We start from the raw sequence: 14,597 nt of genomic DNA on the forward strand, positions 1-14,597 counted from the left end.
CTAGGCCATTTCTTTTCTCCCTACTCTACTTGTAAGTCCCAGGGAAATCTTCCCAGACTGTTAGTCTCCAATGGCAACAGAAATATACTTCTGTAATACATAAATGTTTCCAAAGCATTTTTTCAGGCATCATAAACACTAGCCCATGCCCTGTGAACATTTCACAGCTCCTTCCCACCTTGAGTGACAGACTGAGCCAGGTCTCTGGGCACAGCAGGCATGCACAAGCCACAAAGGTGGGCAGCTGGGGCGCCAGCTCTGGCCTTGAGAAACCTAAATCTCAGACATGTGTGCGCATGCTGCCTAGCCGCTCTTGCTGACGCCTAGCAGTGCAGCAATTGGGCTTAAAAAAAGCAACTCTCGTTTCCTCTTTGGGGAAGGGTGCTGCGCCCCAGCTGCCACCTGCCCTTCCCCCAGCCCCAGCAGGCAATAACGGGGACAGGGGTGCATGGAGGACCAGGTGCAGGCTCACAGGAGCAGGGAAACCATGGAGTCACTGAGCGGTTGGGGAAGCCCAGACCTCACCCCTCTTACTGCTTCTCCTCTTCCCAGGGGCCGTGGCCCGTGTCGTCTCTACCAGGTGAGCAGACCCTGCGGCTCCCTGCTGGGACTGCTCCAGGCAAGGTCAGAGGTCACTTCCGGAGGAAGGAAGGGGTCCCTCGAAGAACTGAAACGGGGCCATGTGGCCGGCATGAGTGAGCTGAAGGGGCCAGTGAGCTAAGTGGGGTGCCCGTGGGAGCTTTCAGGCTGGGCTCAAGGACTGTCTCTACCCTCAGACAATGGGAGGCCACTGAGGGCGCTGGCAGTGGGGTACCATGACCAGAGTTATATTGTGTGCTGGCTTCAGTTCTACTCATAACCCCTTTATTCTTTCCAAGAAAAGCTCCACCGAACACAGCAAGCAACGTAGGCCAGCACTACTTACCCTGTGGCAGGCCATGTGCTGAGTACTCTACCTGAGTCAGCTGCCTCCTCTACGGGGTCCCACCCCATGTCCAGAGGATGCCAGGGCCCTTTTTGTCCCTGGCCCATTCCAGATCCCTTTCTGCAATGCAGTGAGGGGTTATTTTTTATTTTAATTATAATTTTTTTATTGAAGCATAGTTGATTTACAAAATTTCAGGTATATAGCAGTGATTCAGTTACACACACACACACACACACATATCCTTTTTTTTTTTTAATGTTATTTTCTTCTTGACCTCTGGAAGCAAGTGGGTTTATTTTCATTTTTAATTTTATTTACTTATTTATTTTTGGCTGCACTGGGTCTTTGTTGCTGCGTGCAGCTTTTCTCTAGTTGCGGCGAGCGGGGGCTACTCTTCTTGAGGTGCGGTGGCTTCTCTGGTTGCGGAGCATGGGCTCTAGGCACACGGGCTTCACTAGTTGTGGCTCACGGGCTCTAGAGCGCAGGTTCAGTAGTTGTGGCGCATGGGCTTAGTTGCTCCGCGGCATGTGGGATCTTCCCGGACCAGGGCTTGAACCCGTGTCCCCTGCGTTGGCAGGCGGATTCTTAACCACTGCGCCACCAGGGAAGTCCCACACACACATATTATTTTTCAGATTCTTTTCCATTGAATATAGTTCCCTGTGCTCCATAGTAGGTCCTTGTGGAGTGAGGGGCTCTTTTTAGCTCCCAAGGTGATGTCACATCTTACATCTGATAATATCAAGTGTTCTCAGAACCAGAAGGACACCCAACATTCACCTGGTATGCACTCTCACCAGCTCCTTGAACTCACCCCTCTAGAAGCCACTTCTGGGAGTCAGGATGGCAACAGAAAACATCCCTCTGGGTTGTGTGCTTAGATGTGGTGGCCACAGAGGTTTCCTAATCCTTCCCACCCCAAGTGAGCTACCCCCCAAATGGCAGACCTCCCTCCCCTTGCGGGGCCTGCGGCTGCCTGGACAGCTGACCTCAAGGGCGAGGGTGTCTACAAACAGGGGGCCTAGAGGGCCTGAGCCAGAGATGTACAAACTCGTTAATTAGTCAAGTCACCGAGTTCATTTATTCATAAAGTCCAGAAGCACCTACTTCTGAGCCCAGGTTGGAATGAGGAAAGGGCTGGTGAACGGTGTTGCCTAGCTACCACCATTGGTTGAGAAACTAGCAAACACCTGGCACTTGATAGACATGGTCCTTGTCCTACTGACAACCTATTTCACAGATGAGGAAACTGAGACCCAGAGGGTTATCAAATCTCGGTCACATGCCTCTTAAGTGGCTGAGCTAGGGTTTGAACCTGGAGCTGCACAGCTCAGTGACAATATCGTCCCTTCCATAGGTGCAGAGTGGCCTGGGCCTCTCTGGTGAGCAGGACCCTGAAAAGAGGCATCGTTTCTATTGTTCGTACCAGTCTGGTCTTACAGTCCAGCAGCTCAGCTCCAACTGGTTTTAGCCAGTTTAGCCAGCAGCCGATTGCTAAGCCAGCACTGGGGGGTGATGTAATGGGCGCTCAGAAGCATTCCCTTTTCTGTTTACACCCAAGTACAAACTGCACTAAGAACCTCCAAGTCCTAACGAGGCAAGTAAGACAAGCCTTGCTAGTGCCAAGTTACAGGCTATCCTGGGCCCTAAATTGTATGCAGTCACAAAAATCACTTAAATGAGTTTTGACTTTCAAAACAGGATCCTGAAATGGATCCTGTAAAGTAGTGAGCTGCATGTCATTTGAGAGTACCCAGTAGATGCTGGATGTTGCCAGAGCTGTGGTAGAGGTGCTTCCTGGACATACTGGACATCCCGGTAGGGCAGACTAGATGGCATCTACAGTCTAAACAAAACTAATGTAGGAAACAGTGTGTGTGCCGCTGGGCACTTGTGTGTGCGTGTGCATGCATGCATGTGTGTTTTGGGTTGGGGGAAGGAAGGGGGAACTGGGTATCCAGGAGGGTCTCCGGATATCCCTCCCTATTATTTAACTGTTAATTTGTTATCTATTGGGGATCTTATGCTAAAAACTGAAAAATCACTGCTAGAGGGGAATGGTGAGTTAATGAGGAATTTTGAGCAGAAAAGTGAGGCAGTAAGATTTGCATTTTAGAAATATCACTCTGCTTGCAAGGTGGAGAATGGGATTGGAGGGAAGCAAGAGTGGCATTTTGGAGGTAAAATTAGAGAGACCTGGTTGTTCCTGCAAGACACGAGATAGAAAAGGAGGCATCTTGCACAATTGGTTGGTTCGGGTCTGGAAGGACGGTGGTGGGGCCGCTGAGGCGGAGCACACAAGCCAGAGCAGTTTCTAAGGAAGATGGATGAGCTGAGTACTGGGCATGTGGGTGTGACCACTCTGTGGGACATTCCAAGGATAGGTGGTAAGTTGGCAACTGTGTTTTCAAGTCCTCAATGGAGAGCTCAGGGCTTTAGGTATCAACTTGGATTTTCAGTATTGAAATGTCTTTATAAAGTTACACGAATGGATGAAGTAACCAGGGGGAAAGTATAGCTAAAAAAGGGAAAAGGGCACAAGAATAAGGCCTGAGAAACCCTTAATGTTAAGGGGGTGGCAGAGAAACTAGAACCAACCAAAGAAATAACAAAGTGGTTGTGCATTAGTGGGCAACAGGGTTTAAGTCTGAAGCTCAAAGAAAGCACTAGGTTCAGATGTGTGAGTCATCGGCATCTAGGATGTCAGTGAAATGATGGGAGAGGATGGGAGTGAGAAGAACTGTGAGCCTTGGAACACCAACTTGTTGTTGACGGGGAGGGGGAAGAGGAGAAGGCCTGGAAAAAGATGATAAAGGAGGGCTTCCCTGGTGGCGCAGTGGTTGAGAGTCTGCCTGCCGATTCAGGGGACGCGGGTTCGTGCCCCGGTCCAGGAAGATCCCACATGCCGCAGAGCGGCTGGGCCCATGAGCCATGTCCACTGAGCCTGCGTGTCCGGAGCCTGTGCTCCGCAACGGGAGAGGCCACAGCAATGAGAGGCCCGCATACCGCAAAAAAAAAAAAAAAAAAAAAGAAGATGATAAAGGATCATCCAGAGAACAGGGACAGAGTAGAGTCTTAGAAGCTGGATCAGTCAGGATACTGCTGGCTACAAGTAATAGAATAGCTGACTAAAATTGACTTAGGTAATAAGAACATTAGTTCTCTCACAAGAGGTCTAGAAGTAGGCAATTCCAGGGTTGGTTCAGTGGCTCAATAAGTCAGGCTTCTCCTTGGCTTTTCCTCATGTTTGCAAGATGGCTGCAGCCGCTTCAACATCAATTTTCTTTTTTCTTTTAACCAATAATGTGGCTTTTTCTTTGTGTCCCTCCTTCCCCTTTCTCAGAAAGTAAATCTTTCCTAGAAGCTCTCGCAGGTAGACTCTCCCTCAGATGCCATTACCTAGCCCCAGCTGCAAGGAAGATGGTCACTTGAATAACTAGTATTTCAGTCACCATAGAAACAGATCTAACTACAGGAAGAAGTCGAGAGAAAGGCTGGCAATCAGGAGGGCGACTAACAGGGCTTTCCTCCGGAGCCAGAAGAGGTTCCAGAAGTAGAGAGTGGTAAATATTCCACTAGAGCAGTGTGACTCAGTGCCATGAACACAAATGATTTTACAATACAGGGTAGAGTGTTAACTAAAGCAGTAGATTGGGGAAGGAGTAGACACTGAATTACAAGTGAATAGAGGAGTGAATTCAATTATCTTGGATATCCTGGGATAAGAAAATACAATAAATAATGTAAACCAGTGGTTCTCAGCATGGGGAGATTTTTGTCCTCCAGGGAACATCTGGCAAGGTCTGGTGACATTTTTCGTTGTCACAACTGGGGTTGTCAACAACAATCACGACTCGGGCTGGGGAGGTGTGCATCGTAACTCTCACTACTGGCTTCTAGTGTCCTTTACCATCTTTCCAAACTGAAAGGAATGCATCTCTAGTGGGTAGATGCCAGAGACGCTGCTAAACACCCTACAGCTCTGTAATGGACTGAATGTTTGTGTTCCCCAGAAATTCATATGTTAAAGCCCTAACCCCAAAGGTGACAGTATTCTGGTGGCAGGGGGGATGGGGCTTTGGGAAGTTGTTAGTGTTAGATGAGGTTATGAGGGTGGGGCTCTGGTCTGACGAGATTAGTGCCCTTATAAGAAGAGTCGTCAGAGAGCTTGCTGCCCCTCTCTCCTCACACTCAGAGGAAAGGCCAGGCGAGGGCATGAAGAAGTTGTGGCTGTCTGCATGCCAGGAGCAGAATCCTCACTAGAAACTCAACTGCCAGACTTTGACCTTGGTCTTGCAGCCTCCAGAACTGTGAGAAATAAATTTCTGTCTTTAAACAACCCAGTCCATAGTATTTTGTGATGGCAGCCCAAGAAAACTGAGGTAAACACACAGGATGGCCCCCACGATAAAGAATTATCTGGCCCCAAATGGCAATAGTGCTGAGGTCGACAAACCCTGGTGTGAACTATCCTTTTAAGAATTCAGGTCAAATGGGGAAGTGGCATGAAAATGCCGTGGCAAAGAAGAAGGGAGAGACAACGGCATGTTGCTGGGCTGGGGGCGCCAGTGCAGAGGAGAGGCCAGAAATTCTGAAGAGAAGGTTGACCACTGATGCAGAAGGAGCCTGGAGGGCCAGGAGGGAGAGAGGTCAAAAGGGAGAGGAGGGGGGCCTCCTGCAGCCTTAAGACTGAAGAGGAGAAAACAAAAAGGGGTGGAGGCAGGTGTGCTTCCGGGCTTGGGGCTGGCCTAAAGGCTCTTCCTGCTCAGGACCATGACTGCCAGGAGCCACAGGAGGCAAGGAGTGTGGGAGGGGATGACGGGGTGGGAGGTGGGGGAGGGCCCTTCTGGAAGTGTTGCTGAGGGGAACGAAGGGAGGCCAGGCCAGGTGTGGAAAAAGCCTTGTGGAGCAGGTGAGGGCCTGCCTGAGGCCGGGCTCTGTGGTGGCCATAGTCCTCAGCATATGACTCTCCAAGCTGCCAGCACCCAGGGCCAGCCCGGGGAAGGTGCAGTGAGGGACTCACGGGCGGGGCAGAGGCTGAGTGCACAAAATGAAAAGGATCTCAGAAAGGAATGGGAAAATGGTTCCGGGGATCAGCCCTGTGGCCTAGGCCCCAGGCAAGTCATTTAAACTCTCAAGACCTCAGTTTCCTCACCTGTAAAATGGGGTTAATGGTGCCATTTTTCTCTGTTGCTTCATGGGGTGGTTGTGAGGTTCAAGAGAGTTTATGAGAGAGGCTTTGTCAACTAGGACTCCTTCCCTGAACGCTAGTTATTATCACTAGTCCTTGGTGGAGTGGATGGTGACCAGGACTTTCATGGTCATCTTTGTTAAGTATCTCGTACCTTCCCTCTACTCCTGGGTGTACAGAACTGAGGATTCCTGTCCTGGTGTGACAGATGGACAAACAGAATTATCCCAGGACACACAGCGAGCCCTCAGACCTTCCCTCTGTCTCTGGTGTCAGGTCATGGCCGCATGGAATGCCCCTGCTGCCCCCCCACGCCCACCCCCACCCCAGGGCCCAGGCCTCTCTTCATCCCGTGTCTCCGGTGTGTCGTGCACAACCCTTTGAGGAGCACTTGGATGGGAGAGGGTGTCGTCATTGCCACCTGCTGCATCGTTTAATTAGAGTTTAATGAGAGCCACGGGGAACCACGGAATGGGGAGAGAGAGAAAAGTTAGAAAAAAGGGATAGGAAGCGAGAAGCAGCTGGAGACCCAAGACGGCCAAGAGTTGGAAGCAGACAAACATAGGATACAGGGAAGGGCGGGCGTTCCAGGGGCTGCGTCCTCCTGGTTGCGCCGCGTGCTCTCTTGCCCTTTCAGACTGGATGGAGTCCAGGTGACAGGAAGCTGGGGCCAGGCCGGGACAGAGGTGGGAGGAGGGAGGGCTGGGGACAGCCAGAAAGACGCTGGGCGGCAGGACGGCAGGGCTGGGTAGGGGGGTGGGGGGGGTCGTCCCTGGGACACCAGAAATAGGGTCGCCAGATCGGTAACCCATTTCAGACGGAACAGCGGGCTAGTCATCGTCACTGACTTATTTTTTGGCTATAATTTGTGTGATAACAGCAATAACGTCTTCCATTTGCAGAGCACCTACTCAGTGACAGACACACTACCAACAGTAGCTTATTTAACCATTAGCCACGAGGTCGCTCTCAGTATCCCCGAGGACAGATGAGGACACTGGGCCCCCAGAGGCCACGGGACACCCCAGGCCACACAGTAGTACGAGGCATAGCCACTCAGACCCAGCTCGGAGGCTTCAGAGCCCGAGTCCCAGCCACTGCTCCACAACAGATCACGGCGGCAGCAGCGATCTCCGCAGAAAGTCCCAGCACCCCGCTCCTCCCTCCTCGCACGCTGGGATGACTTCTTCCCAGGCCATAGGCCTCACCTAGCCATCCCCGCGGCCACGGCACACGGCCAGTCACTGCCATCACTCCAATTCCTGAGGGGCTTCGCGGACTCGAGCTCAAAGGGACGCATTTCAAGAGCAGGTTCACAGGCCCTGAAACTTAAAAGAGGAAATAATTTTGAACAGGGGGTTTTCGTGTCTGTCTCTCTACAATCCATCCATCCATCCATCATTTACTCGTCAAGAGTCGCTATAGTATAACGGTCAACAGCATGGACTCGGGAGTCCGTTCAGCCATGCCTGGTTGAGTCCTCACTCCCCATTCCTGACCTTCATGGACCTCATCTGTGTGTCAGTTTCTCTACCTGAGAAATGGGAATAGCACCTCCTCGGGTAGAGGCGAGGGTTAGTGGGTTAACTCAGAACAGTGCTTGGCCCTGGTGAATGCTAACCTGGGCCAGGAGATACCAAGTCCAGTGGGACACAGATCCTGCCCTTGACACGCTCACAGCCCGGGGAGGGCATCAGTGCGGATCTGTCCACCCCACCTGCCGGCCAGCAAAGGGCAGGATAAGGCCAGATGCCCTAGGGCCTCTCCTCAGCCTCCCCAAGGGCCTTTCATCCAGAGGCAGGTGCTGCAGTCTTGGGCGGGGGCCCAGAGGGGCAGAAGGCTGCTTTTGAGCTGGGCCCACACCAGCCTTGCCGCTGGGAATTGGCTTCAACCTCCAGGTGTGCGGGCCTGTTTGAGGCCGTGCCCCAGTGTGCTCTCTGCTTACTTCCTTCTTCCCTGAGTGCAGACTGGGGAGGGAGGAGAGGCTTTTAGGATGCCAGGGCTGGCTCTAACAAGAGTCCATCTCCCTAGGGCGGCTGCTTGATGAAGAAAGAGTCCCAGTGCTCAGAATGCTGACCCCAGACACCTTACAGCAGAAGGTAGAGCCCAATAAGGGAAGTCACAGCCAAAAGTAGGGCACTGGCCTGGGCTTTGTCACCTGCTAAAGACATCCACTGCCCCCAGTGCTTTGTGATCCGGATCCTGGCGGCTTCTCCAACAAGACGGCAGCCTCTGATCTCTTGCTTTTGCTGGAGCTTAGGCAGAACAAGGCTGGAGTCTCATTTGTCTGTCTGAGATGGAGGCTTTCAGAGCCAGGCAGCTTGGAGAAATGAGGTGACAAAAAAGAAGCCGGCCAGCAATTAGGTAATGCCAGCCTGCCTGCCGGGCAACCCCGCATGGAGCCTGCCCCTAGAGTCCACCGGGAACCCAGGCGAGAGCGGACACGTGGATTCCGGGGCTGGAGGCATACAGCCATGCATTAGAAGAATGGCCAGGACGTGTGAAGGCCGGAGGGGCCCTGGGAAGTGGCCAGTGGCCTAGCATCTCTGAGCCCCACCTGTGTAATGGGGTGGAGAATGCTTCTCTCACTGGGAGGCAGGGCCCTAACCTAATCCTCCTGTGATCACAGGTGCTGGGACAGGTGGTCTGTAACTACAGGTTCCTTCCTTCTCTAGTGGGACTTCAGGACAGAGCTTCACGCAGAGGAACCAGCGCTGGGCGAGCAGTCCCTGGGCACGGAGCTTGGTTGTAAGGACGCTCTAGGGCACCCCTGCAGCTGGCCCTGGGTGGGAGCTGAGGCGCTGTGCTCTGAGCCACACAGGGCCCCGTTTGCAGGCTGCCAGGCCCTCCAGAGATGGCAAAGCCTTCTCCCACACAACTGCCTCTTCTTCACCTTGGTTCCCTCTCAGCTTCTCCATCGTGGACAAACAAAATTCTTTGCTTATTCCTTTCTCTGAGTTTTCTCCCAGGCTAGTCCTTCTTTAAAAAAAAACTTTACCCAAAGCCTCGTTCTTCCTTTCTGCAAAATTCACTGCAACACTTCCCCTTTGGGTGAGCCTTGGAAGCCAAACAAGGCCCAGGATCTCTTCTCTAAATATCTGAATCTTTCTCTCTTTAACCAGGTACTTATTTTGGTGTTTGTTTTTTTTTTTTTTTTAAGTATATGTGGGCCTGCGTTTCTATGTGGGGAGCGGGAAAAGTCCAGAAGTTCTTCGCTCCTGGCTTCACTATTTACTAGCTGTGTGACTGTAGGCAAGTCACTTAACCTATCTGAACCCCAATTCCCTCATCAAATAATAGTTTCTACAAGTGTTCCCCTCACATATTGTCTCATCAGCTCTTCAGAATAGCCTCATAACAAAGGAATTATAAGAAAGTCCTACTTGACAAATGAAGAAACAAAGGCTTTGAGAAGTTAAGTTCCCTTAACTGTGTCTCTGGGACACAAAGCTAGTGACAGAACGTGACTCTGAACTTCCCATTCTTTCTATGGGATCGGAGAAGATAAGGATCTCTTTCTGGTTTACTTCTCAAAGTTGTCACGGAAGTCAAAGGACACCGTCCATTCGTTCATCTAATAGACATTTGCTGGGTGCCATGGCGTGCCAGCCTTGGTCTCATGGAGTGAAGGGCTCCATAAGCGGTAAGGAGCTGGGCAGATGCCAGCGAGGATGGGGCACCACCCCCCCAGGGGAGCCTGCCGAGCCGTCTCGCAGAGGAGCCCACCCCTAGCGTGGCGCCTGGCACAGGGCTCCCCTTAGCCCTTGACGAACAATTCCCTTCCCTCTCCAGCCCAGGCTGTCTCGCACTTCAGCCACACAATACCCTGTTTGGGAGGTCCCACGAGCCCCATTTCACAGATGCAGGCAATGTGGATCCCAGGGGTGGTGGAGCTCAGGCCTGGCTGCATGTAGAATCTACAGAAGCCAATGCCCAGGCCGAATCCCAGGCAATGAAATGAGGAACTCAGGGCTGTGGCCCGGGTGTCAGTGTTTTTTCCAAAGCTGTGGAGCCATTCCAAGTGCAGCGAGGAAGAGACCAATGGTCTCGGTGGCTGGGTGCCTGCAGTGGGTGCTGATGGACCGGGAGCTGATTAGCTTCTGTGTATTTACATCTCCTCCAGAGGAAGTGAAACCCAGGTCAGTTCTCCCTCTTAATGGCAGCACTGCCCCGGAGGCTGGAGGGACCTTGGAAATGGGCAGGGAAAGGCTTGGAGAGGCGACGGGAGTTGGAGACTGGCAGGTCCATCTCCATGCTTGGCCTAAGTCTGGGCCTGGAGAATTAAACGAAGGGCAACAGTCTGCTCTGGGCACATGCAGCCTCCCAGCTTGCTGGGTGCAGCTGCTTCCTTAATAGGCTGGGGGCAGTTGTCACCCTCTGTCCTTGGAGGGAGGTTTGAGAAGCAAGGCTGCCAAGAGGCGGCCAGAGCAACAGCTTCCCTGGGTATCCGGGGGCCAGGAGCAGTGTTACTCTGGGATGGAGCTGGCTCGGTGCCTGGAGCACGGTAGGCACTCAGTCAGTCCCTGCCTTGAAATGGTATCCTTTGTGCGTTTCTTCCCTTTTCACTGCACCCCGTGCACCAGCTCTTTGTGCAAGACTTCTCCCCATGTCTGTTAGAGGCATCCTTGCTGCCTCAGGAAGTTCAGGGTTTTTGTTTGAGAAGCATCTTAGTGAGCTTGGGCTGCCGTAACAAGCTACCACAGACCACCGTGCAGCTTAAACAACAGGAATCTATTTTCTTGCAGTTCTGCAGGCTTGAAGCTCAAGACCAAGGTGCCAGCGGGGCTGGTGTCTGTTGAGAGTCTTTCCTGGCTTGCAGAGGGTGCTTTCTCACTGTGTCCTCACATGGCAGAGAGAGAGAGTAAGTAAGCTCTCTGGTCTCTTCTTATAAGGACGCTAATTCATGACAGGGGGACCTTATAACCTCATCTAAACCTGACTACCTTTCAAAGGCCCCATCTCCATACCATCATGTTGAGGGGACACAGTTCAGTCCATAGCATTCCATCTCTGTCGCCCCCCAGATTCATGCCCTTCTCACATGCAAAATATATTCATTCCATCCTAAATCCCAACAGTCTTAACTCTAACCAACATCAGCTCCAAAGTCCAAAGTGTCATCTCAGTATCATCTAAATCAGATATTGGCGAGACCTGAGATACAAGTGATCCTGAGGCAAATTCCTCTCCAGCTGCAAACCTGTGAAACTAGTTTCATGCAACCAGAATACGATGGTGGGACAGGCATAGGATAGGCATTCTCATTCCAAAAGGGAGAAACAGGAAAGAAGGAAGGGGTGATGGGTCCCGAGCAAGTGCAAAACCTAGCAAGGCAAATTCCATTAGATCTTAGGGCTCAAGAGTAATCCTCTTTGGTTCAACGCTCTGCCTTTCCAGACTCCCTGGGACAGTGGTTCTGCCTCTGCAGCTCTGTCAATTGGAAGTAGGCTTTCTGGCCTGTTAAACCCCAGGTGGTGGCCTGATAATCTCCGAATTGCCTTCAAGGTCCTACTTCCCTTTCCTTGAATAACAGTGTAAGTTTGTAACCAAAAAGCTCTGTGGTCTGGTTTTGTGGAACTCAAGAAGTCTGACCATCTACTCTCCTGTCTCGCTTTCTTGGTCCCCTTTAGTTCAAACCAGCAGCATCTCTGCTAGTATAATCCCATCTCCTGACTCCTCCTGCCACTAAGGATGGAGATGGGGACACCTTGGTACCCAGCCTCCCTGAGCTTCGGTTTCCTCATTTGTAAAGTGAGGATTACACAAACTAACACTTGCAAATCTCTTCTTACAATATCTGACAGTAGTAAGTGTAAAATAAATATTTACAACTACATTTTTCAGATAAAGAAACTGAGGCACAAAGAGGTAAGAACTTGCCCAAGGTCACCGGCCAGTAAGTGGAAAAGCTGAGATTTAAGCCAAGGCCATCTGTCTTCAGAGTTATGAGACCTCACTTCAAACAAATTGTTGAAAATATAATATGCACTCATGTTTTTCATTAGGAGCAGTTAACAGGATAATATGACATTGGCCAAGCAAGGGGACAAATTTGCTCTTAAACCTAATTTCCAGTGAATTTTTTCTCTATCCTCTTTTGATAGACTGGCATCCTTTAAAGTAGAGATTATATAAAAATCCATTCGAGTTGACATTAGTCATAACAGACTCTTCTGGGGGCTCAAGCTCGTTAGTGGTGGATAGGCTTAAGCTACAGTGCATATAACCCAGATCCACACACCACGCTGGAATGGCATTCTGAGAAAATCAGGTAGTGTGGAAATGCCATCTGATGCTGCTTGTTTCAGGATGTACTCAATACCACCAAAGTAGAAAGCCTTTAGAAGCTTCCTAAGGATGGCTGCGATTCAAGTTTGGCCTGTGCTCATAAATTAAACACAGGCATGGGGACCTGGTGACCCTGGCTTGGCTCCCACATTTTTTTTTTTTTGGAAAGGGCATGGAAACTGCTCCATCTCCAGTTGACACTATTGGCTCCCACTTCTGCCAGCTTCTAGTTGTGCCCCTTGCAAACTCAACTTACGATCATTCAGCAGAGCTCATTTGTGGTTAATACATCTATGTTCAGGGGAACGTCCTCAAACTCAGTGGCACTCAAAGGGAGGTCTGCCAAGCATCTGCCGAGAAAACATCAGGGCCCTTGTTAAAATGCAGATACCAGGGCTTTACCCGGTTCTGTTGAAGTTCATGCTCTAGGAACAAGGCGAGGGAATGTGCATTTCTGACAAATCCTCCAGGTAACCCCAAGCCCGCCCTCTCAGCCCGTATGGCATACCTCAGGCAGGTGTGGGGACATGGGACAGCTCTAGAGGAACCTTCCTGGACCATGTCACTGCAAGCCTGTCGCGGAGCTTTGCCTCCAGCCTCAAAATCATGATCCCTTTGGAGGTGGCATGGGGGTGGCGGACGGACGGTGGTTCCTGCTCAGGGCTGTGCGAGTGCTGGGGTGACCTCAGTTATGGGTTACGAGTAGTGTGCTTTGTAGAACAGAAGCCACCGCTCCCTGGCTTTTGTCTCTTTGGCTTCCTCAAGAGACACGCCAGGTTCAGGAAAGGGACGCACTCTTCCGCCTGGGGCCATGTGGCCACGCACCCAGCAGTCGGCCGTGACTCAGCTCCTGCAGCTCGCGCCCAGGCCTGGGGCGGGGCCGGACGATCAACAAAGAAGCGTCCCAACGCACCCTCCCGGGGCCGCCCTCACCTGCCCAGCCGGCCGGCCCCGCCCCTCCCGGAGGCGGCCCTGGGGATGGTTGATGCGGGGCAGACGGGGCCCGGGGCGGAGGTGCGGCTCTAGGGCCGCCCCCGCCCTCTGAGTCACCCCTCCCCGCCCGAGCCGAGCCCGGCGCCTCCCCGCCCCCTCTGCGCCTGCGCGCTGCGCTAGTTCGCCCGGCGGGGCTCCTGGCGCCGGCGGGACCCGAAGACTCACCCGCGCTTCCCTCTCGGCACCCGGACCAACGGGGTTCCTTCCTGAGAACAAGCCTGCTACCCCGCGTCCCTCCGCAGCCGGTGTCTGTCCAACCGCGCACACCAGCGGGCAGGAAACCCCGACGGTCACTGTCCTGTCACTGGGTCTTCCGCGGCCTCCCTGTTGCTGTTCCCACCGCCCTTGCCATGCCTGGAAAAGCACGGCAAGTCGCTAGTGGCACCGATCCTCCACAGCCATCAGCTTTCCCCTTTCTCCTGCCAGCGGTTCTCAAAGGTTGCTGCCCACTGAATCACCTGGGGAGCTTTTAAAAAACTGACCAATTAAATCAGAACCACGGTGAAGTAAGTCAGAAAGAGAAAAACAAATATCGTATATTAACGCATGGATGTGGAACCTAGAAAAACGGTACAGATGAACCGGTTTGCGGGGCAGAAATAGAGACACAGATGTAGAGAACAAACGTATGGACACCAAGGGGGGAAAGGGGAGCTGGTGGTGATGAATTGGGAGATTGGGATGGACATATACCCTAATATGTATAAAATGGATAACTAATAAGAACCTGCTGTATAAAAAAAATAAAATTCAAAAAAAAGAAAACGCACACACACAAAATCAGAACCACGGTTGTTGGACTCGGGCATCAGCGTTTTGCTAAGCTCCTCAGGTGATTCCAGGGTTCAGCCTGGGCTGCGAACCACCGACAAGAGGTGGGCTTCCCAAAATTTCATAGGCATTGAAATCACCTGGAATCTTGTTAAAATGCAGATACCCTCTCAGTAGGTCTGGGGAGGGGCCTGAGAGACTGCATTTATAATAAGCTCGCAGGTGATGCTGAGTCCGCTGGTCTGAGGGCCACATCTGGAGCTGCATGACATTAAATGCTCCTCATTCCTTTACCTTTTCTCTTGTGTAGTGACAGAGGAGATACGGGCTTTGGAGCAGACGGACAGGGGTTTGAATCCCACCTCTGCCACTTCCTAGCTTGGTGAAACTGGACTCTGGTTCTTGTGTGTAAAATGGGGGCTTGAT

General features: G+C 51.9%; 1 long non-coding RNA gene across 1 annotated transcript; it reads right to left on the bottom strand.

The window, feature by feature from the left end:
• Positions 1 to 6,474: 6,474 nt before the first annotated feature.
• LOC115856613 (uncharacterized) lies at positions 6,475 to 14,081 on the bottom strand. The gene is made up of 3 exons (XR_009559567.1): positions 13,566 to 14,081; positions 12,916 to 13,276; positions 6,475 to 7,447 (listed from the first exon to the last, which is right to left on the bottom strand). It is a non-coding gene; the product is annotated as an uncharacterized lncRNA (long non-coding RNA).
• Positions 14,082 to 14,597: the final 516 nt, after the last annotated feature.

Source organism: Globicephala melas, chromosome 17 (assembly GCF_963455315.2).
Source record: "Globicephala melas chromosome 17, mGloMel1.2, whole genome shotgun sequence".
Lineage (NCBI taxonomy): Eukaryota > Metazoa > Chordata > Mammalia > Artiodactyla > Delphinidae > Globicephala > Globicephala melas.